At 37.4% G+C, this 24,329-nt stretch overlaps 1 protein-coding gene across 26 annotated transcripts in view; it reads left to right on the forward strand.

The window, feature by feature from the left end:
* Positions 1–24,329, forward strand: part of MAP2 (microtubule associated protein 2) — a 291,617-nt gene that overhangs the window by 126,305 nt on the left and 140,983 nt on the right. For 24 of the 26 annotated variants that reach the window (XM_070458561.1, XM_070458560.1, XM_070458567.1 and 21 more), the window contains one exon: positions 15,950–16,017. The gene's annotated coding sequence lies outside the window, so the exon portion shown is untranslated. Of the gene's footprint in view, positions 1–15,266; positions 15,664–15,824; positions 15,883–15,949; positions 16,018–24,329 lie in introns of those variants that run through there. The other 2 variants (XM_020879622.2, XM_070458563.1) reach the window with 2 other exon arrangements.

Consider the following 24,329-nt stretch of genomic DNA (forward strand, 5'->3'; position numbering starts at 1 on the left):
TTCAGATGAAGGGATGTTGAATGCCGTGTGTGTGTGTTGGGCAGCTGAGCTAAGCGAGGAAAGTGATTGGGTTTACTAGTGTTTTCTTCAAACTGGTTTCAAGAATTCCTCATTTCCCAACAGTGAAAGGAATGGGTTACTCCTATCAAGAATTCAAAACATATGCAGAAAAATCTAGGCTCATGGCGAAACTCATGCTGGATTGTCTGGTTCATGAAGTTTCTCCGTTTACTAGCAGCTTGCCCTTGAGGCAGTCATCTAAACTTTTGTGTCTCAGCTTGCCCCCTTTTAAAATGGAAGTAATAAAAGACTTTCTTTATACAGCCTTATTAATATGTATAAAGTGCTCACTGTAATGTAGGCAAATACTCTGGAAGATCTGGAGAAGGCAATGGCACCCCACTCCAGGACTCTTGCCTGGAAAATCCCATGGACGGAGGAGCCTGGTAGGCTGCAGTCCATGGGGTCGCAAAGAGTTGGACACAACTAAGCAACTTCACTTTCAACAAATATTAGCTGTTACTGTTATTATTTACATTTGCCTAAGTAGAAATATTAAGAAAATAACATCACTTCTCATCAACACTGGAAAATTTTAAAACAATCCAGTCAACAAATTAATCAGATAATCTGCAAATAATCCTCCTTTGGAGGCTGTCTGAAGCCAGTTTAGGATTAAGGACAACCCCCCCCCCCCCGACCCCGCCACCTACTGCCTGCCACCCCCATTCCCAGAATAGTTCTCCAGCTCATAGTGGAATCTCTTGATCTTTCTCAAACTAAATCAGCAGTGGGCCTTGGACTCTCAAGGTCTGAAATCAGTCCTAAACCCTACAGACCATGTTCATATTAACATGCATGTGAGCATATCCTGGTGTGGGTGCCGGCTGTGCTTCCCCGCTCCCTGACAGAGGTTTCCGCCTTTAATCAAGATAAAACTCTGAAAGCTAAAGCAGTGTTGTGCTTTCATCTGACATAAACAGGTTTCTTATTCATCTTATAGTTGCTTTGCACTTGAAAGAGCGTTTTTCTGTGGCTTTCAGTTTACAAGCATCAAGAACTAAACTTCCAGTGGGTGATAGAAATACAGCAAGAGTGGTGATGACAACACTATGATTTTATGAGCAATATTTGTAGATTTTATTTAAAGTATATGTCATAAATCCAATCTTGGCGTCCTCTTTGTATCTTCCTTTGATTCTTAACAGTCAGTGTGAAATGGAAGCTCATCTTAAAATGTCTTTGATTAGAGCAATTTCTTTCTTCTGGGTGTTACCTGTCGTTACTGATTGTATTAATAGCTAATAAAGAAGGGAAAATAGGAAAGGAAACATGAATAAAAAATAAACAATCAAATAAATCATATTCTTTAAAAAATGAATTTCTATTTTGATATAATCTTTAATTTTAGAAGATATTAGGGCTTCCCTGGTGGCTCAGTTTTAAAGAATCCACCTTTCATGCAGGAGATGCAGGTTCATTCCCTGGGTCGGGAGGATCCGCTGGAGAAGAACATGGCAACCCACTCCAGTATTCTTGCCTGGGAAATCCTGTGGACAGAGGAGCCTGGTGGGCCACAGTCCATGGAGTTACAAAGAGTCAGACATTACTTATCAGCAACATGCTAAAAAGCAGCAACAGCATTGTGATAATGCATTGTACTTGTTCCTAGCACAAATTCAAATTCATGCATAGTTTGACCCCTCACCCTCTTTTTTGGGACTCCCATTGGCTTCATTGGCATAAGAGACAAAATACCTTTGCATTTGATGAAAACTAGCATTTGTTTTTTCAGTCTTCTGTGGTCAGTATTTCTTCATAACCTTTTGTTGTCATTGCTTTTATTGTTGTTGCTGGTGTTGTTGTGAAACACAAGTGCAAAGAACTGAGTTCTTCATAGTCTTCGTTTTGGGGGTACCTGATCATTAGAGCATGAAAGTCCTTATTCTTGCTTCACATTATTTTAAACTTGCCCTTTTATCTCTGACCTCCACTTCTTTTCTCCACTCCCCATACATCCTCATTGCAATATGCTTGATGTTCCTCTGTCCTTGGTAGAGATGCCATTCTGTTTATACCATTTCCGTTCAACACTGTCATACATTACGGAGTTCACAGCTTCCATCAGCTGCACACAACTCCTGATTCTCCACCAAACACCTTTGACTTGTCCTTACCCTACAAGTACCTCTGCATCTTCAATCCCTGGCATGGTAGACCGCCACATTCATCTACTTCACACAGGTACACACTTGACCAGTCCACATGTCATTAGGCCTCAGGAATACTCTCTTCACTTTCTTTTGTCTGTTATTAAATCCAGACTTTAAAGATTATTTTTCATTGATGGTGTCCAATAAGCTGGCTAGATAACATGTACTGAGAGCAATTGCAAACTCAATGGAAAATGTCTTTACTCTGTGGAGTGAACTGTATGTGGATTTCCTTTAATCAGCTGTTTCCAGGCATGGTTTATATATTCTTAAAAATATCAGTCACAGGTAGTATTTCCTAAACCAAAGGATTTTTTTCCTTATGTTTGTCATACAATTTTGTGATTTTTCTCGTTGGAGCCTTTAGCCTTTTATTTACTAAGTTACTTAGAATGTGTAACAGGAAGTTATAAATCCATCCTCACTCATATACAAAGCATGTGTCCAATGCTAGAGGGTATCATTTGTTAATGAAAATATGCACTCTTTAAACAAAGGTTAGAATTGAGCATTGTCTTCTCCTATGATTTGCCTACGTGCAGTATCAGGGATTCTAGATCAAAATGCTATTTTTGAATCTCTTGTCTCTCTGAATGGATGTTAAAAAGAAAATTATTTCAAGCCAAGCTATTTTATGTGAGTAGTCAGGCATTTAATGTAAAGAAGCATGCAGGCAGCCAGGCAGTGGTGAGGAGATGCTCTCGGTCTGTTTTTCACTCTCCCTCACTCAGAGACTGACTGCTCGTCTCCAGACCATAGGCATACTGAAGGTGACATTCTCTGTTTCCAAGATGATCCCCACAACAGGATGCACTTCATTCATGCTGTTGATGAGGCTGCACTGAACTGATTTGCATGTCATCAATATATGTAAATCCTGAGCAGAGGGCCAGCCATCCAAATTAGAATATTCCCTATCAAGGACTTGCTGTGTCCAGCAAATTCTGGAATAACGCTGATTGCCTGTGGTTGGTGAATATTGATGCTGTTCAAGATTTATAAGGCTGCATTGGAGGGCACATGAAACTTAAGATTTCCTTAGACAATGTCCCTGTTTAAAACTACTCTTGTTCAGACCCAGCTGGGCATTTGGTAATGCCAGCCGTTGAATGAGATCTTTCAAGTGCCTCAGCCTGCCTCACCTGTCAGACTGGCTCACTGGTTTATAAATGAAACCCTGTTTGCTTCTAGAGTTCTTGGTCCTCTAATCCTTCTCTACCTTTCTCCCATGTTCTTCCTTTTCCCCTTGTGATTTGAGTATCTTAACCCTCCCAACACACACCACTATTTTTCATTTACCTCTTTTCTCCAGGTTATGCGCATAGCACTGAGTCCATCTTAGCATTTCTGTGCTATTTTATCAAGTTCAGTTTTCCCTGCTCTTTTTTTCTTTCTAGTTTTTCCTTGTAAAATAAGTTTCTCTTTCATTGCGCTTGCCTTCTAATGGAAAGTCCTGACTGCCAATTACTCAAAGTCCCCCTTTGTGCGTTCTGTGTGCATATAACATAGCTTTCACTTCCCCTTCTCTCGTCAGCCAATCAATCATACATTTTATTGAGCAGCTCCAAATGAAAATATGAAACAATGAGAAAATTATAGTCAGTCTTTGCTATCTAGAGAAACTTGAAATTGAGGCACCTTCTGGTTTTTTCTAATATGGCATCTATGTGCCTACAGGCATTTCAGCAGAAGGTATCTGTAAGTTGCATATTCTATTCCCTTTTTTTTATTTCTTTAGTTCTGCTGGATTCAAAATAAACAAATCCCATGCTTAATACTACGTACAGTGACCACAATAACCTCATATTTTTCTACCCATCTTCAATTCCAATTTTTCCTGTCAACATCTACAAAATGAAATAACATTATTTTTGTACACCAATGCAGAAAAAAGTCTATTAGATATTATAGAGAGAAAATGGTGTAAAACCCATGGAATCTGCCCTCAACTAACTTGAAATCGCAGGACTTTGGAAGAGGGAAGTTTGTTTACATAACAGCGCTCTCTCTGCCTTTGGGGTACAAGGAGAAGGAAGAGTTGGGAAGGGGTAGGCAAAGCATCAAGATTAGGGGAGGAAAGAAAAAACAGTGTGGAATGTGGCGGTTTAAGAAAACAGTGGCCTTAGGAATGTGAGAATTTCTCTCCAGACACACTTGTTGGCCCAGATATTCACAATGGCTACCTTTGTAAAGAGCATATTCTCACACTCCATTTGAAAAATAAGTCACAGTAGATGAACAATGTCTAGAAAAGTATCTTGAGTTAATTCTCCCAGAATATTAAATATAATCAAATCTTATTTCTTTAATTATGCGTTTGCTATTAGAAGCAAAAGAGGAAAAAAGCCATAAAATTATGGAAAAAGGTAGTATAAATATAATATTAATATAATTTCTAACACTGCCATCTAGAATCCTTTCCACGTGAACTCTTTTTAGCGAACTTGATGGTACTGTCAAGAAAGAATATTCATTTATTCATTGATCATGTAGAATATTTCCTTTTAATTTAAAAGCTAATATGTCTTTTATCTAGTATCTTTTATAGCTTAGAAATCTGATGATAAGGAACATAGAAGTGCCCCCACTCTTCATTCCAGTTCGCCTTTTTTTTTACTCAAGGGATTTGATATCCATCATTATGTTCTTTGGTTCCAATTAATAGGAGGATTTAGGATCTTAAAACACGTTTAGATATACCATTGATTGTATTGTAGATATTCAAAGCATGTGTAGTTCTGACAAGCTGTTTTATTTAAGCTGCTGGTAACTAAATAACCCATATGTGTGCATGCTAAGTCTCTTCAGTCATGTCCAACTCTTTGTGACCCAGTGGACTGTAGCCTGCCAGGCTCCTCTGTCCATGGGATTCTCCAGGCAAGAATACTGGAGTGGGTTGCCATGCCCTCCAGGGAATCTTCCTGACCCAAAGATTGAACCTGTGTCTCTTATGTCTCCTAAATTGATAGGTGGGTTCTTTATCACTAGCACCACCTCTGAAGCCCAATATTCCCAGTTAATACTCTCCTCCCATTTGTAATGTATCCCTGGTAAAAGGACTAGAGGAAAAGGAATGAGAGGGACTAAGACATTTCATATCTTGGGTGACAATCACCCAAGAGTACTCTCCTCTAAATAGCAGAGAAAATAAGTATGAATTTCATAAATTTTTGGAATGTGAATTTTGGCTATTAACAAAATAAATTTTTATAATAATATACATTTTGAGAAATCATTTCAATATGACATTGCATCTATTTACCACCACAGTAGACATTTTATAATTTGAACTGTAAATGCTCAACAATGCAGGAAAATGCTGTAGAAGCTTGCAGAATCCAAAGCTTTCAGAATAATCTAGTGATGTTAAGGTTAAAGACTGCCTATCCATGAAATTAAAAGATGCTTACTCCTTGGGAGAAAAGCTGTGACCAACCTAGTCAGCATATTAAAAAGCAGAGACATTACTTTTCCAACAAAAGTCTGTCTAGTCAAAGCTGTGTTTTTTCTAGTAGTCATGTATGGATGTGAGAGTTGGACTATAAAGAAAGCTGAGCACCAAAGAATTGATGTTTTTGAACTGTGGTATTGGAGAAGACTCTTGAGAGTCCCTTGGACTAGAAGGAGATCCAACCAGTCCATCCTAAAGGAGATCAGTCCTGAATATTCATTGGAAGGACTGATGCTGAAGCTGAAACTCCAGTCCTTTGCACCCAATCCAAATGCAAAGAACTGACTCATTTGAAAAGACACTGATGCTGGGAAAGATTGAAGGTGAGAGGAGAAGGGACCAACAGAGGATGAGATAGTTGGATGGCATCACTGACTTTATGGACATGAGATTGAGTAAGCTCCGGGAGTTGGTGATGGACAGGGAAGCCTGGCATGCTGTGGTTCAGGGGGTCACAAAGAGTCAGATACAACTGAGCGACTCAACTGAACTGACCTGAATTCAGATGGATTAGTACTAGCTTTAGTTCAGTTCAGTTCAGTCGCTCAGTCGTGTCCGACTCTTTGTGACCCCATGAATCACAGCACACCAGGCCTCCCTGTCCATCACCAACTCCCGGAACTTACTCAAACTCATGTCCATCGAGTCAGTGATGCCATCCAGCCATCTCATCCTCTGTCGTCCCCTTCTCTTCCTGCCCCCAATCCCTCCCAGCATCAGGGTCTTTTCCAATGAGTCAACTTTTCGCATGAGGTGGCCAAAGTATTGGAGTTTCAGCTTCAGCATCAGTCCTTCCAATGAACATCCAGGGCTGATCTCCTTTAAGATGGACTGGTTGTATCTCCTTGCAGTCCTAGCTTAATTCTCAATTACTGATAACTCTCCAGTTCTCTGAAGTTGTTGACTATTGAAGGAATGACAAAGATTTAGAATACTGAGATAATGGTCTTCAAAGCTTGAAGAACAGTGAACAAAATAATTCCTTTTAGCAGTTTTCAAAAAGAAATAAGGATTTTATATCTAATATCATGCAATGCATCATTTGATTTTGTGTCCTTAGCCAGTTTTCCATTAAACTCTAATGTTCCTACTTGTGGAGACATTAGATAAAATGCAGGTTCATTTCATGCTTCCAGGAAGATCAGCGAAGAAATTCATAAGTCCTGAAGATGATTCTGCTTGACTGAATGTCAAGTGAAAATTTTTTGAAGTGAGAACTTCTCAACACTAATTCTCATAATTTTCTTTCATGACTTGCCCATTTGTCTTATAAACGTTTCCCCAGAGGCTGGTAGTATCTCCAGTAGTGAAAGAAAGCAGTTTGTATCAACTTTCAGGTGATTGGAAAGATGAAGAGAAATATGCAATGTAATTTCTAAATAGGGATTCACAAGCAAGCAAAAAAATGACTAGAATAATTTTTGTTAAAATACATAATAAATAGATAAACAGATAACTAATTTAAAAAATCTAAAGTTAAAGGAAAGATATACTCAAAATGGCTATAAATGTGCCAAAGATGAAAAGCCTAAAACTTTATATTTGTTAACCAAGACATAAACCAAATAAAATACTTACATTATGGATTTAGTCTAGTGATTTCTGAAACTGAATGTTCTCAGCTAATAAGCTCAGAATTCAGAATTTTTAGGAAGTAATTCATGGTTTTTATATGTGTTTTAGTGTTATAATTTTAATTATTTGTTCATATAGGTATGAGTTTAATGAATATTTACTGTGTACCAGTTACGTACTAGGCCTAGTTCTAGGTACCTGGGATACATTAGTGAACAAAACATGCAAAGAGTTTGCCTTCATGGAGCTTACAAGTGAATGAGAAGAGAAAGCAATAAAGAATAAAAATAAGTAAACTATATAGTATATTAGAAAATAAGTATTATGCAAAATAAGATAAAGAAGATAAATAATGAGAATTTCTGGTTGCAGTATTAAATAGCATGGTTAGGTTAATCCTCCTTGAGAAGTTAATATTTGAGGATAGACTTGATGGAGGGACTGGAATTATTTGGAAGAAACATGCCCACAGGCAGAATCTGACTATAAATAAATTTAATTTAAACAAGACATGCATTGTGTAATATGGAATTGATATAATGTTCTTTGATGTAACCTTTAAGATTCACCATGGTATTTGATTATTTCTAACTTTGTCTAATAAAATGAGGGTAATGATTGGCCAAGACAGATATTTTATTATTACAATCTGTACTTCTAAAATAGGTTAATTGGAACAATATATTTAAAAACATACACAATAAACTCAAATTATCAAACAGTGAAGTATTTTAAAAAACACATGAGCATATATCTCACAGATGTGACACTGTACACTCAATAATAGACCAAATAGATAGTGAATAAAATTATGATGTCTTCTTCAACTGTAGGAATGTTTGTGTTCACATATATACATCACTTAACTATGAACTGATGGAATTTGAAATAATTCTGAAAATCAAAATTCTTGTTTCTAATGCTATCTCTTTCATGCACACCTAGAACAATACATAGTCTGTTTAAAGTCTTAATACCTATCCTAGAAAGATGGAAAATCTTAATTCTATGTTTAATTTTTCTCTCCATTTCTGATACCTTGGAAGTGTTAAGCTGAATTACAAACTAATTAGTTCAGCAGTTTAGGGACTGAATTTCTGCTTCACTACTTACCAGCTGTATGTTCTTGGAATGTAACTAAACCTAACTGGGCCTGTTTCCTCAGCTGTGAAAGGGAGATTCATAACTCTGAGTTATTGAATAAAATAATGTGTTCAAAGGGATTGGCACATTATTGGAACTTAATAATTTATATGAGAAGCATATCATATGCTTTTTTAATTGGTCTGTATCAGAATAATTACATATAAACAACTAAAGACCAGCCAGAGGCCATATATAATATCAGGCATTATGGTTTCAGTTCAGTTCAGTCGCTCAGTCGTGTCCAACTCTTTGCAACCCCATGAACCGCAGCACGCCAGGCCTCCCTGTCCTTCACCAACTCCCGGAGTTTACCCAAACTCGTGTTCATCAAGTCGGTGATGCCATCCAGCCATCTCATCCTCTGTCATCCCCTTCTCCTCCTGCCCTCAATCTTTCCCAGCATCAGGGTCTTTTCAAATGAGTCAGCTCTTCGCATCAGGTGGCCAAAGCGTTGGAGTTTCAGCTTCAACATCAGTCCTTCCAATGAATATTCAGGACTGATTTCCTTGAGGATGGACTGGTTGGATCTCCTTGCTTGTTGGTATCATGGTAATTATTTTTTGTTTTGGCATCATGGCAATTCAGAGAAACGGCTTTGAAAAAACCCAAAGTCAGTAGAAGGAAAGAAATCATAAAGACTAGAGCAGAAACAAATGAAAAAGAAATGAAGAACATAGTAGCAAAGAATAATAAAGTTAAAAGCTGGTTCTTTGTGAATATAAACAAAATAGATAAACCATTAGCCAGACACATTAAGAGAAAAAAGAAGACTCAAATCATCAAAATTAGAAATGAAAAAGGAAAAGTTGCAACTGACACCACAGAAATAGAAAGGATCATAAGAGACTACTATAAGCAACTCTACACCAATAAAATGGACAACCTAGAAGAAATAGACAAGTTCTCAGACGAGTACAACTTCCCAAGACTGAATCAGGAAAAAATAGAAAATAGGAGGAGACCAATCACAAGCACAGAGGAAGAGCTTTGTGGCACTGTGGGCTAGAATAGTTCTGGAACCATTGTAAAAGAGGTGCTCAGTAACATCCAACTCTTTGTGACCCCATGGACTGTAGCCTGCCAGACTCCTCTGTCCGTGGAATTCTCCAGGCAAGAATACTCAAGCAGGTTGACATTTCCTTCTCCAAGGGATCTTCCCGACCCAGGGAGTGAACCCCCATCTTGCGTCTCTTGCATTGGCAAACAGATGCTTTGCCACTGAGCCACCTAGAAAGTCCCTGTAAAAGAGGACAGAATTTTAAATGGACCAGAAAGGATGTGTAAGATTGGGGTTGGAGAAAAAGAAGTAAACTAGTAATTATGACGAGAATGAACGAGCAAGGGATTTGTGTGAAAGGAACAGTTTTGCAAGCACCTTAACTGTTCATTCTTTTGTCATGATAGTGCAGTTTGGTGTGTGTTGCCTCAGACGTGTCATTCTTTGACTTGTTGATATACTCCTAAGATATAGATTTTACTACACAGCTTTTCACTTCATTGTTTTTCACTTCACAGTTGCCTATTAATTTATTAAAACCCTGTATAAAATATCTTCTCCCTTCTAAGTAAAATATCCCCATACAGCTCATTTATCTAACAAACATAATCATCATGTGCAGCCATGGTTGAATGTCACATTTTTAAAATATATGTTCACCCCAAAACCCTTTTCCACAATGTTCACTAATAGGTCCTAAAATTTATTGTAAACAAAGAATTTCTAAACCAGTGACACCATAATATTCTGCTATTACCATGAAAAATAATTGCTAGTTCAGCTCATTAAGTCATAGTCTCATTACCCTTGAAAAACTATGTTGGCAATAAAAAGCTCTCCAGATGTTGAAAGCTATAATGATAGAACAACCGAAACTCTGATACACTGCTGGTGGGTGTGTAAATTGATTTGAACAATTTTGAAGACAGTTTGGCAATATCTAGTAAAGTTGAATGTATGTCTACTCTATGACCCACTAATTCCATTTCTAGGTGTATGCCCAAGAGAACTAAATATATGTAAAATAACAAGTTTAAGAGTACTAGGTACAAGTGTAATTATTATTTCTTTTACTAATTTTTAAAGTGCAGATTATAGTAATTATAGTCAGTTTTCAGAAAGCCATTCAACGCATTTTGGCCATGAGACAGTACTAATTTATTAATTTATCTAATTTAAATAATCTAATGATTAAAACTTAGCATATTTAAGACCAATAGAACTATGATTTATCAAACAAGCTCTTTCTCAGCTGATATTTAAGAGCTGATAGTCCCATGCTAGGTAATTTGCAGAATCTAAAGAAAGTAGGAGACAAATCCCTGTTTTAAATAAATGTGTATCCTTTCATGGAAATTACCAAAAAAACAATTGATTCCATGGGGAAAAAAAGTGATTTTTAGTATAAATAAAAGACTATATTCATAAGGAAGACTGAATGTATAGAACAAGGAAGTCAATATAGAATCCAAAAACTTCTCTTGTCCGTAAATACTCCAACTTAATCCAATAATATTGTGATTTTCACACTTACTGTTTAAAAGATATTTTTTGAGTGCTGGATATTCCAGGCACTGTCTTAGTGTTGCTTTAGAGATTAGTGGGCCAAACATGTTAAGATGACTTCCCTCATGACCTAGAGAGTGAGACAGGTAATAAATAAAAGTGAAATGAGTTAGTCGCTCAGTCATGTCCAACTCTGCAACCCCATGGACTGTAGCTCCCCAGGCTGTTCTGTCCATGGAATTCTCCAGGCAGGAATACAAGAGTGGGTAGCCATTCCCCTCTCCAGAAGATCTCCCCAACCCAGGGACTGAACCTGGATCTCTTATATTAGAGGTGGATTCTACCGTCTGAGCCACCAGAGAAGCCCAGGTGATACATAGTAAGCATAAAAAATAAAACTTTGTGGTATGATAGAAAGTGGTAAGTGCTATGGAAAAAGGGAAAAGTAGAGCAGGTGATGAAGGGCTGTGAAAGGGACAGGACTGCAGTTTTCATTATGGTAGTTAGAAAAGTCCTAGTTTGGAAAATGATATATGACCAAGAACTTCAAAGACGTAAGAAGGAAATACCTCCATTATCCATTCCTAATGGGCTTAAAGGGTGATAAAGAAATACACAGATCCATATCCATAAGGACCAAAACCAAGAATCTTCCAGAAGAAGCACAGGGTTAAGCTAAACTGAACTTGGGATTGGGAGATTCATAAAGATGAGGACCTGAGATAAAGCAGATAACCCAGGGGCAAAGATAGCATGTCTCATCAAAGTGAGAAAAAGAATTGTGAACTTAGATTTCTGTTCACTTCTGTGTTCCCCTCAATATAATTGAAGTTCCTTGAGTAGGAAATGTTCTCTTTTTTTCCCATACCTAAATCCTATGAATGTGTGCCATTAAAATTGGTTAAATGAACCGGCAAATAGTGCTACATGACAGTTGAGGCTCATAAGCATAAATATAAAACATCATGTAAGCCTCTCAATTATCTGGTGTCTAGTGTTATCAGAGTAGAACATACTTAAAGGCAAGAATTATGTTTTACAACTTGGCATGAAAGAAATACGCTTGATTCCAGGAACCTGGCTATCACTGGGTTTTTCAGAAACTTGCTTTTAAGAATATTGGCTGCTTCTGGAAGCCTAGTCCATAAGAAATTTAGGGTAACTCTGGAATCTTGATCATGCACCTTAGCCTATAGGAATCCTGTATGAGTCTGAAACGTTCTCTGATAGGAGACTCATGTAATTCTGAATGCTTGATCAAAAGAATCTCGTGTGGTTTGGGAAGGTTGGTTTATTGGACTTTGTGATTCTGAATTTTGGCTTGTTAGAATTTTATGTGAGTCTAGAATTGGGGGTTGAAGAAATCTTGTCTAATTCTGTAACCTTGGCCAGTGAGAGTCTTGCGTGATACAGATTCGTGGCATATATAATAGCACAGCATTTCAGAACTTTGGCCAGTAAGAACTCGGTCTGAGCATGTAAGGCCTTTCCAGGTGGCTCCAGTGGCAAAGAAGCCGCCTGCCAATGCAGGTTAGAGGTAACAGACACGGGTTCAGTCCCTGGGTTGGGAAGATCCCTGGAGGAAGGCAACGCAACCCACTCCAGTATTCTTGCCTGAAGAATTTTATGGGCAGAGGAGTCCATGGGATTGCACAGAGTCAGACAGGACTAAAGCGCTTTAGCACGCACACACACATGAGCATATAACTGGTGTGTAGCAACATGGTGTGGTTTCAGAACTAGTTAGTTCAGAACTAACTTTAGTAGTTATAAAGTGTGATTGTGAAACCTTAAAGAAAAAGAATTCTGTGTTACATATAGTGCTTATTCTACAAAAGACAAAGTTATACTTCCATTAACAAATGGTAAAAGTGAAAAGGAAAAGAATATCCCTACTCATTCTCATTGACTGAACCAAGTATCCACAAATATTAAATGATTCCCAAGGAGTATTAAATATTTTTGGAAGCTGAGCTGACTTTTAAACTGACCAAGACCATTATGTGTACTTTATGAGATCTTGATAAAATATGATTCATGTTTCAAGAAACGAGTCTTGTGCATCATTTTTTTTTTGCTTGCCTAGAAGTGAACAATAGATGACAGCATATTAAAACAAAATATTTGCTTTGAAAAAATAACCTTAATGTCCAAAATCACTGAGGAGAAAAATTGTCATGTCATAGAAAGATTATATATAAAGGGACATTTTTTTAAAAGAAAAAAAATCCTAACCACTATGGAGGATTCACTGAAACCTGAAATCTCTTGTAATTATTACCTAAGGTAACCATATTTTTTTTTTACTGGGATTAATTTCTTGTATAGCTGACTTGCTGAGGGCAGAGGGTTGTGGTAGCAGCAGCTATACTTTAAACGTCAAAAAAAGCAACATGACTCTACTTATCAAAGAGTGACTGAACAACAACAAATCAATGAGTTAACCTAAGAGCAATGACGCATAAGAACTGAACATTGAAGGAGTGTTTTAGAAAGGAAATAAAAGCAAGGTCAAAATCCTACTCATCATTTTTTTTACTGAATATCTCAGAAAGATTTTAACAAATATTGCGCCCCCCAGTGGTTGCTTTGAGTATTTTTTCCCTTTTTTTTTAAAAAATTTTACGTGAGCTCTCCATTTTGCAGCTTCATTATTGGTAACCCCAGGAAGGTTCACATTGTCTATAACTAGGAGGAACCTTGGGAGGCTGATTCAGTTCGATTACCCAATTTCATGCTTGCAGAAAGAATGATGCCAGGGATGAGAGAGTGCTTAGTATATGATGATTAAGTTCAGGCTCAACAAGAGAGGTTCACAACAGAGCAATCATGCTTTATGTATCTGATTGCCAGACTGGAAATGAAAGAAAAGCAGTGACATAATTACTCCAGTTTCCCTAGACGTGGAGTACAGTACAGCATGGCTATTAAGCAAAGCTGGTCTTTGGAATGATTGCAATGCATAGTTTTAAAGAGGAGGATCACTGCTTTAGCAAATAAAAGAAGACTTACAAAATCACAGACAAAAGGATGTTTCTGGAATCTGTTTTGCTTGCAGACAGAATGGAAGAGAACACAGACAGAAAGTTACTTGTTGAGAGAAGAAAAACAGGGACCTGAACTAGAAGACTAGGATGGTGTTTCTGTTGGATCTCCAGCCAGCTTTGTGACCTTGGTCAGATTCCTTGGGCCTCAGCTTTCTCACCTGTGAAACAAAGGTTGTGGACTAGGCTGAGTGGTGTCCAGGAATCCAGGATAGTGTCAGAGGCAAGGAATATTAGGATCCATCTCATACAAAAGAACCAAACTTATGAAAACAAAATTAGCTAGTGATCCAAAAATGGAGAAGAAAGGTGACTGATATAGAATGCATATTCATCCTAACACATTCAAAATCTAATATGAAAAACTGATAGAGACAATTCTTTTCAGAAAGAAAAAAAAAATGAAACATATCATTCTATCTCTGGATTTCCTCCACTGTAGCTTCTCCTTCCATCTCCTCTATCATCACCTTTTTTTTTTTCCTACTTTCTGTTTCCGGTAACCATGGTGATGCTGCCTCCCAGCAACCTTCTTTGCAGCCAGCCCTTTTGGTACACATGGAATTTTGCTCCATTCACTGATGCAGAGAGCTAGCAATGCTATAAAAATTTATTTATTAACATTTCCCCCATCCCTTTTGTCCATGAAATAAACACTGGGAATTATTTCATACTTAACCTCCCTACATAAGGGACACTGTAAAACAGGGATATTCAACTGTTAATTTCAGTTGCTAACATAAAGGGGATACTGATTATGCCAGAGATTCAATTCCCTGTCTTGGTCCTGGGGGACTGTAAAGTCTCACTACTCAAGCTGGTTGCTTCCTCTCTTTGCCTTTGTATGCGAAAGGAATTATTATAGATTGCCTCCAGAAATCACACATCAACCCTGGTTTCCTAATCCTCTTTGTTTTTGCTGCATTCTCCCTTGTAAGGAAACCATTGCCAAGGGCGCAATTATCGCAGTTACAAGGGGATCAAATTTTCCATAAGAAAATATACATGATTGTGCGCATTTCTCTAATGAACCTATTTATTTGTACTATAAATAAGCAATATGTGATACTCAGTTTTAAAACTATTGTAATGATCTGCCAATGACAAAACATCAAAGAATCTTTCTGATGTCATAAATGCAGATGATAAAAATTCTTATAAACTATCGTTTAGTTATGTCCAGTTTGTGGAGCCCAACTTATTTGTAATCCTATATGCCAGCAAACGGTTTCTCTGTTTAAGTGTGTGTGTGTGTGTGTGTGTGTGTGTGTGTGTGTGGCATTAACACAAAGGAGAACAGATGATGACATTCATAGGCTTATAGACTCGGCTCCTGGGGACACACTCGGATGGACGCAATTAAGATGCCTGTCAGGCGTTTGCTACCAGAAGCCCCTGTGCAGACTCTAAATCACACGCCAGGACTGCATCTTGTTGTCAGTGAATGATGGCGGCACCCGGTAGCTTGTCATCATTCTCGAAAATTCTGAGGCTAGTGAGCTCTCTCTCCCTCTCCCACTCGCCTTATTTTCCTTTTCGCCACTGCGGGGACTTTTTCTAATTTGCAGCTTCCCTTTCCCCGACACACACAGACAGGAGCTGGTGGCTTGCAGACTGCGTCTGTCTGGAGCTAGAGAGCCTGAGCCAGACCGCGGAGATCATGTTCCGGGACAAGGATTCTGCTGCAGTTCTCAAAGGCTAGACTGGGGTGGTATCGCTGCATAGGCGCTGGTAATGGTTTGGGTTTTTTTTTTACATTTTATTGTGCTCTCTTTTTAATCCCCCCCCCCTTTTTTTCCCCCAAAGGATCTGCTTTTTGTGATCTCAAAGTGAAATGCTTTTAAATTCCTTACCGAGCTTCCTAAAAAAATCAAGTACTGCGTTTTTTTGTGCTACAGATCTCAAGACGTAGATTTCTTATCTGGATGTAAAGAATGCTTTTGCTTACTGGTGAGTTACAGTTTTCAATATTGAGTTAATAAATCTATACATGAAATTTTTTCTTTTGTTTCGGTAGATCCTTCAGATTGTTGTCTCTAATCGAGGAAACATTGATTGGAAACTACTCATTCAGAAAATTAAAAGGTACCACGTTTTGTTTGGGTGTTTAAATGAGGGAAAATCAGGGAGGATTTGGAATGTTTTATTTAAATTAACCTCTATGCTTGATCTTTTACCCTTAAGCCTACGCTGATCATTGTCTATAGCATGTATGATTTGCTTTGCAGAGAATGCCATTATCCAAGGCTGTTTTGATTCTAAGATGTCTAAAGAATTGTGTTTTTTGTCTGTGTTGCAAGTTGTTAGCAAATATCAATATTTCTGGCTTATTTGGGGATTTCTATCATTGTAACGACTTAAAAAAATGTCCAAAATTCTCTCTTAATAAAAAATTCAATAACTTGAATTTAAGAGAAATATACAAAGTAATTATTTTATCTGAAGGAATCTTGCTAATAAGTGATATTTTTTAAATGGCTAAATGAAATGGCTTGCCCTACCCAGGTGGAATGAGCGCTAGAGACTCCCAGGAATGACTCAGTATTGTTGGGTTTTGCGAATAAAATATTTTAATTTCTTCACTGATGATTTAGTCTTTAGCACTGTATTATTTTAAAGGCTGAGGTTGTTCGTTATTGAAAGAACTGATTTTATATGTTTTATTTAGCATTGACAGCATAAGAAAGTAATCCTTCATCTTGTCATGAAAGCAGTTGAATCATTGATCCTGGGCCTTATGCCTTCCATGAAAAATATGAATTTTCAAATTCAGCATCAGGATATGTATTGATTGGAGATGCCATTTATGGGTATTACCTTTTCCTTAATTCTTTAAGATGAGCTTCATGTCGATAAAACCAGTATTTGTAACTTGCCTTTTAAAAAATGGAAGACATTTTCTGCCTTGCTGAGAAGATCAATACATCTTTTAAATCTTTCCTTGGTATTCACATAGGATTTCTCCATAAGACTTACTAGTTCAAAATATTTTTTAAAGGAAGGTTCTTTTTTGTTTAAAGGTATTTAAAAAATGGCTAATGTTTAACTACTGATGCTGAAATACCAGAAGTATGCAAGTGTACACCTGTGACTGCGAATATTTGTGGCAGTTGAAGGAGACAAATGCATTGTCCTTGTTTAATTTTCTCTGCAGTGTGTAATTATGAGAACTTTAATTTATTCATTCCACAGTCACTTATTAAGAGCCTTGCTGCTGTGGGTAGTTATTGTGGGAGAGAAGGAAGGGCAGATGCCACTGTCAACCCCTTCCAGAGTGTAGGCATCACCACATAATATTTTTGCACAGAAGAATGAATTCATTAAAATAAATCAGTGTGTTCTAAAAAAGGAAATTGCATTATTTCAGATAGTGAACGAAATCTAATAGACTTGCATCAGAAATATATGAAATAGATTGTATTTTTTCCTCAGAAATTTCTCAGTGGAATCATATATGAAATACCCAATCAAGACTGACTATTCCTCCTGGATATTGTAAAACCCTTAGGACCATTCTCTCTTTGTTGGTTTCACTCAGGGTGAGTGAAAACATCTCATATTTGGTGGAAAAAAAATCTATCTGGTATTTGCCCATCTAACTAAATATCTACAGTTTATATTTCAAGTGAGAATCTGTTTCCTGATCTTCAGACTCTTTTAGTTACTCACTATATTAATTTTGAACTTTGGGGTATTTACGAGAATTGAAAAAGGTTGAAGCTACTATTTAGTCACTAAAAAATGTATTCATTATATTGTCAATAGGCATTAATCAGCTCTGTTTTGATTTTTATCTGTGTATTGGAGAGGTGGCGTATTACCTCACAAATCCTCATAGATTCTTATATCTTCTAGAACCATTTTAAAATTCATCTTGGGGTATATTGATAGATTTTGGGTAGTAAATCAAAGTTTATTCAAATAGCCTGTTACATTGTCAAATCAAAATAGAATTTGGCTACTGGACACTAAGTGAGTCAGGGACCTGTATCACGGTTTTTCTAATCAATATCGTCTTGACATGAGTTAATTCCTTTGCTGATTTGTTTTTAACTCATATCTTCAGCATGTAGAACAGTCCCTGGACCACAGCAGAAATTCAATAAATATTTATTTAATTATGTGATGGATAAATGACTCGTCAATATTTTCCCCCGTTACTTTTTGGTTCTCGTTTTTCATGAGATAACAGACTGTAAAGCAGACATTTTGTACTTTTTTTTCAGTTACCCCTCAAATTAATAAAAATTCATTAAATGATTAATGCCAGGTAGGAAATCAGGCAAACCATGTACAAAAAATTTCTTCAGGCTATGTGCAAAAGTTTTTTTTTCTCTGGTTTAAGGTTAAGATGGAAAGAATTTTTGAAATGTCCCCTTTTACTTTCACCAGCTAGGGTGCCAAACTGCAGCATGAGTTTTTCTTTATGGATGCTTCCTAAATACTATTCCCAGGCTTGGCATTATTTACTGCTCTTCATGTCTTCAGCCAAAATTTTGCTGTCGCAGACAGGGGTTGAGGGGGGGTGCTCACTGTCTCTCTCTCAATGTAATACTAAGAATGATGTCATAATCTTCTTAAATGCTTGCTTGCTTATTAAGGAGTACTAAGTATGACATCACTTTATATATGCTTACATACATGTATATAATCTGTAAGGAAAGTTCTAGAATCATAATAGCTTTAGGGAATGATATTCTTTCTTGTCATTTATTTTTATTAGTAAAACTATAATTTTTGTTCTTAACTATGTGTTAGATAATATCGTAAGCCCTTAAGGTATGTTATTACATTTTAACTCTCCCTACAACTTTGGGAGTTGGGTATGGTCTCCATGTGATGAATGAACTGAGATTCCAATTGGGTAACCAACACAAGTCTAGCCCCAAATCCTTCATATTAACCACAGAATGCTTCATTTCTTTCTGGTAGATTTTCTGGCTCATAATCATTATTTTAATATTTTATTATGCACACAAAATATATGTTACTGAAATAAGGTTAAAAGAGTATCCTTGTAGATCCTTATTTTTATATATTAGGTAGGAGTGAATGCATCTTCAAGTACTTCACTGTAATGTTCAAGTTCTGGTTTATTTTATATTTTTAATATATATTTTATGCTTAACCTGAGGATTTTTATTCTTGAAGGATGTCAGAGATAAATTAGAGAATTTTTAAATAAGTAGATTCATAAAGCATCTCCTATGTCATTACAGTGAAGCCATATTACTGAATTGTATCATCTATATAAGAAAATCAGTCAGAAAAATTTGAGTACTAAGTAGTATAATTGATTCCATATCTTGCAAAGCTCTTTTTAATTGAAATAATGGTAGAAGTTTCAAATGGCCAAAACAGATAAACAAGCAGGAAACAGTGTGAAGATACCACACTCAACCTTAAGTTGCAACTCAACCCAGAGAAATACCTGAGGACACTTATAATTACACAGATATGTATTAGGATGCTGTCTTTGAAAGGGAATCTATACAACAGAACACCTTTTGAGCTCAGTTGGGTGCAGCAGATTAAAACCAGAAAGTAGCATTCAGGCTCATTAGTACCATAAGAGACACGTGAATAATTTCTTAAGGGACCTCATTACAGGGCAGGATTGCTCACAATTGGGAAGAGACACAACAGTGGAGGATGACTTTTGAGATGGAACTTAGGGATGAATCAATATATTCAAGGGAGAGATAATGACTAGAGGAGCTATAGAAAGAACAGACAAACTTAGCAAAGGAACCAGAGAATGTGAACATGCAAGGAAGGCATAGATTATCTCATTTGTATTCTAGAATGCAGGGCAGAAGAAGGGGAATCTTGGAAGATAAGGATGGAAATGTATGTGAATACTGTTAGGTTGTACCATTTGAAATGCCTAGTATTTTACTCTTTTTGGCTACAAAGTAAAAATTTCATTCAGTTCAATCAAATACATTGAAAAATGACTGTATATACCAAGTCGAGGAAATGTTTTCAGTATTCACTGAAAAGCTATGGACTGTGTTTTGAATAAGAGACCACAGTGACCTGCACTGTATTTTCAGAGGACTGACTTTATAGCTCTGTATATGGCAGGGTTGTGTGTGAAAACATACTGAAGAAAGCATCACTTTGGAAGCTGTCATGGGATAATCCAGGAAAAAATAAAGGCTCCAAGAGAGTGTTGACAGTGGGCATTAAAAAAAAGAGGTCATGAACATGAAAGCTGTTTCTGGGCTCAGATTCATACACTGAGAATACAGCAAAGGCTGGATTGGTAGGAGGAGTGAAAAGCAAAAGGACTCATGGTAACTAATATTTGAATTCGACAACTGGAAAAGTAAGGGGAGAAAGGTAGGTAAGAGCTGTTTGTGGAAAGAGCTTGCCTTTTATTTTCATTGCATCCCTAGTCACTAGCAGACAGTCTGGTACATAGTAGGCAGCCAGTACATGCTAACTGAATGTCAATCTGGAGAGGTCAGTTTAGGCCATGAAGGTGGAGGTGGGTGGGCTGGTCCAGTAAATTGCGGGACATGTAGATCCTAAGCTAAGAAGATAAATCAGGGAAGTAGGATGTGAATGACATTGTCAGGAAAGATAAGAAGAGGGCCAGAGAGGAAACTCTTGACAGCATTCACATTTAGGGTGCAGAGTAAGGGATGAAATGACAAAATTAAAGAAAGTTGCTTTTTTGTTTGTTTTTTTTTTTAAGCAAAGAAAAAAGATAGTTGAAGTAATAAAAAAACAAGGCTAAAGTGCAAATTCTTCAGAGAAACTGAAGGATGAAAATAAAAGACTGCTGAACTTAGTATTTATTTCAAGTCATGTTTTCTATTATAAAAAGCAATAAATCTGTATTTTCTAAAATTTAGAAGAGTATAAGGAAGGAAATAGTAGGCGTACATAATTACACAAGCCAGAGGTTATGGTTGACACTTTCCTAACCTTTTAGCTTATTTCTTTTCATTTGTTGTGTTTACATTTACATAATGAGGATTAGAACAATATGGTTTGAAACCTGCATGTTTTTCTGTCATCTCACCACATTTTTCCACCTGCATAATATTCTATCCCCTGGACATTGAACACATTTATTCTCCATTGTCCTTAATTTTTCAGTCATCACAATTCTGCAATGGGGTACTTTGTATATCCCTCTTACAGGATATTTCAAGTGATTTCCAATGGATATTTCCTAACAGCAGAATCACTATATTCTAGATTGTCAAATTCCTGGTCAGATATAATTTGCCGGTTTCAAAATTAGCCCCAGCTTTACTCCAAGAAAAGGAATCTAAAATTACATTAGCACCTGCCGTGTGCCAGGCTCTGTGACAGGCACTTTAATTATCACAGTGATTCCAGCATAGATTCTTATATATCCACTTAGAAAATGAAGGGCCAAGGACTAAGGAAAACCACACAAGTTTAGCACCAATTTTGAATTGGGTCTGACTCAGACCAACCAAACTGTGGGGACAGAAGCAAGAGGATAAGTAAATAAGGATATGAAAATAATAGAAAACATGCTTAAGAAGACCATGGTTCAAAGGAAAGAGAATAGAATATATGAGGCACGGAGGCTGGTGACTTCCCCCCTCTCTTACTAACAGGGGAAGTCCTAAATTGAAAGGAGTGGGCAGATAGAGATGGCGGGGGGAGGATGCTATGTTTGGAAGCAGAAGAAGGACACATTTAAGGAGCAGGGTCTTAGTGGAAAGGAGATAGAGAGCATAGACGAGGATATGGCCTTGGCAGGCAAAATTCATCTTCCCTACAGATGTGAGTGGAAGAAAATGAGAGTTTCTAGTGGTAAAGGGAAGATATGGGGACCTGACGTATCATACAGACTTTATCTCAGACTCAAGGGGAATTTGCTTTTTCATTCAGTGAATGTTTATTGAGCATCAATTTCATACCCTTTTCCTGCCCTAATGGAAATTTCTTTCTAGACAGGGGAAATAATCAGTGGATAAGCAAAATTAAAGGATGGCTGAGTCAGTCATATAGAGAATGAGTAATCAGGTATAAGAGTAGATACTGGAAGGTATATGTCTCAAACTTTACAGCAGAATTGAATCAACTGGGAATCTTATTAAAATAAAGATTCAAGTCAGTGGGTGCAAGGATGGGCCTGAGATTATATATTTTAACCAGCTCCCAGGTGATGTTGGGATTCCCAGGTGGCTCACTGGTAAAGAATCTGCCTACCAATGCAGGAGACATGGGTTTATTCCCTGGGTCAGGAAGAAGATCCCCTAGAGAAGGGCATGGCAACCCACTCCAGTATTCTTACCTGGAGAATCCCACTGACAGAGGAGCCTGGTGGGCTACACTCCATGGGGTCTCAAAGGAATCAGACATGACTTAGTGACTAAACAATAGGTTATGTTGATGCTGCTGAACCATGGACCATGCTTTGATTAGCAAGAGGTTAGATGGCAAATGTCCAGACCCTCCCACCACCCCAAAAAAACTTCAGAATAACTGGAGCTATTGTTATGAGCAAGTCAAATGTGAGTCCTTCTCTTCCTGCAGTAGCACTGCAAACTTACAAGCCTCTTTGATGATGTAAGAGAGATTTGTTCCTTTTAACTTCTAAACTTTTTCAATTTCAGCCAGTTACTTTATGAAAGATCCATTAAACCAGCCCTAATGAGCTACTGACATTTCCTTCTTTCTGCCCATGCTCAATGCTTATTATGCTGTATAATGAATTCTTGTGGCTCCGGTTTGTAGATGTGATTGCATATAACCCTGGGCCAGTTTCTTAATTCCAGTTCTGTTCCCTGCTTCATAATTTCTTTGGACTTTTAACCTCTTCTCTGCCTGAATGTTCAGCACCATTGTGGCCTGCTAAATTCTCTGATCTGTTAACACTTCACATCCCTTATGTTCCTCTGTGCTGAGTAGCAAAGCTTCCCAATTTTCACATCCCATCTTCTTGCCACCAATACCCTAACATAAGTCTTGGAGGACTGTGCATAGTCACAGGAAGCTGTTGAAGATAGTCTCTAATTTCAAGAATGCATATTTTTCCAACATAATCATCTCCCTTTGGAGGACAGTTTTGGTTGGTGACAGCAACCTTCGTTCCTTTGAAGGAGGGATGCATGTATTGGTAGACAGTGTTTAGAGGGGCTGTGTTCACAAAAAGTCTTGACAGACTCCGTGAGGGATGTTATCTTTCAGCCTCCACTGCTAGGCTCTCAATCCTCCCTTTTAGCTGCAGGAGCATGGGTGCCTTTACTTGTTTGATTCCTTGCACAGCACACTTTTCAGCTATGAAATAGGTAGGTTTAGTCACTAAGTTGTGTCTGACTTGCGACTCAATGGACTATAGCCCGCCAGGCGCCTCTGTCCATGAGATTTCCCAGGCAAGAATACTGGAGTGGGTTGCCATTTCCTTCTCCAAAGGATCTTCCCAACCCAGGGTTGAACCCAGGTCTCCTGCATTGCAGGCAGACTCTACCAACTGAACCACCAGGGAAGCCCCATGAAATAGTTAAGAATATAACAAATCAAATAAATACAACATTTCATTAAAAAAAAAATCTTGAGTGCCTATTAAACATTTGTGATGTCCTCATACTTACCAGCATTTATCCTTTGCTTAAAAGGCTGTTTCTATCTCTAAGTCATGCCATGACCAGATCTTTAGACCTTGTCACTGTCATTCTGTAATTCAGTGTTTACTTTAACAGCTAAGAGCAATGCCATTAGTGATTTTAAATAGAAGAGCAGTAATAAATAATAATAAGTAATAAATAAATAGAGCAAGAGCAGTGCCATTAGTGATTTTAAATAGAAAATTCCAGTGAAATATAAAATTCGTTTTCGTATGAACAGAAGTCAACTTAGATAGAAAAATCTTTTCAAGGAGAAAACTTGGGGAAAATCCTTGAGGAGAGAGACCATGTCTTAAGACCTCTTATTGCTTCTTAGTCTTCCTTGCTGTCTACACAGAAAATGCCCTTAATAATATGTCAAATTGAAGCTAAGAAAATGAGCATGTATGTGAAACTCAAGTCTTTCTATAATGGACAGTGTTTGTCTTCTGTGCATAATCAAACTGGGATTGGTAAAATTCCAGGTTTAAATACTATTTTTATGCTCTTTTGTCATCCATTCAATTGTTAAGAGTCTTGGGGCATACAGGATAATCTTTGGTGTTGCTGACACAAACTCTGCCTCTCCCGCCAGTGCCACCCCCCAAAGTCTGAATCAATCTTCAGTTTTTGTGGATTCCATTTGGATCTGTCTCAGATGGTTTGAATTAACCTTTCTTCAGATTCTCTCTAGTGTTAACGACTCTGGATTATGACCATTTAAAGCAGCGGAAGTACATTGATCCCTGTCTGGTGATTGTTAAAGCAAAGCTACTTCATTTAACAGATTATGGCCAA

This window comes from Odocoileus virginianus, chromosome 30 (genome assembly GCF_023699985.2).
Source record: "Odocoileus virginianus isolate 20LAN1187 ecotype Illinois chromosome 30, Ovbor_1.2, whole genome shotgun sequence".
Classification (NCBI taxonomy): Eukaryota; Metazoa; Chordata; class Mammalia; order Artiodactyla; family Cervidae; genus Odocoileus; species Odocoileus virginianus.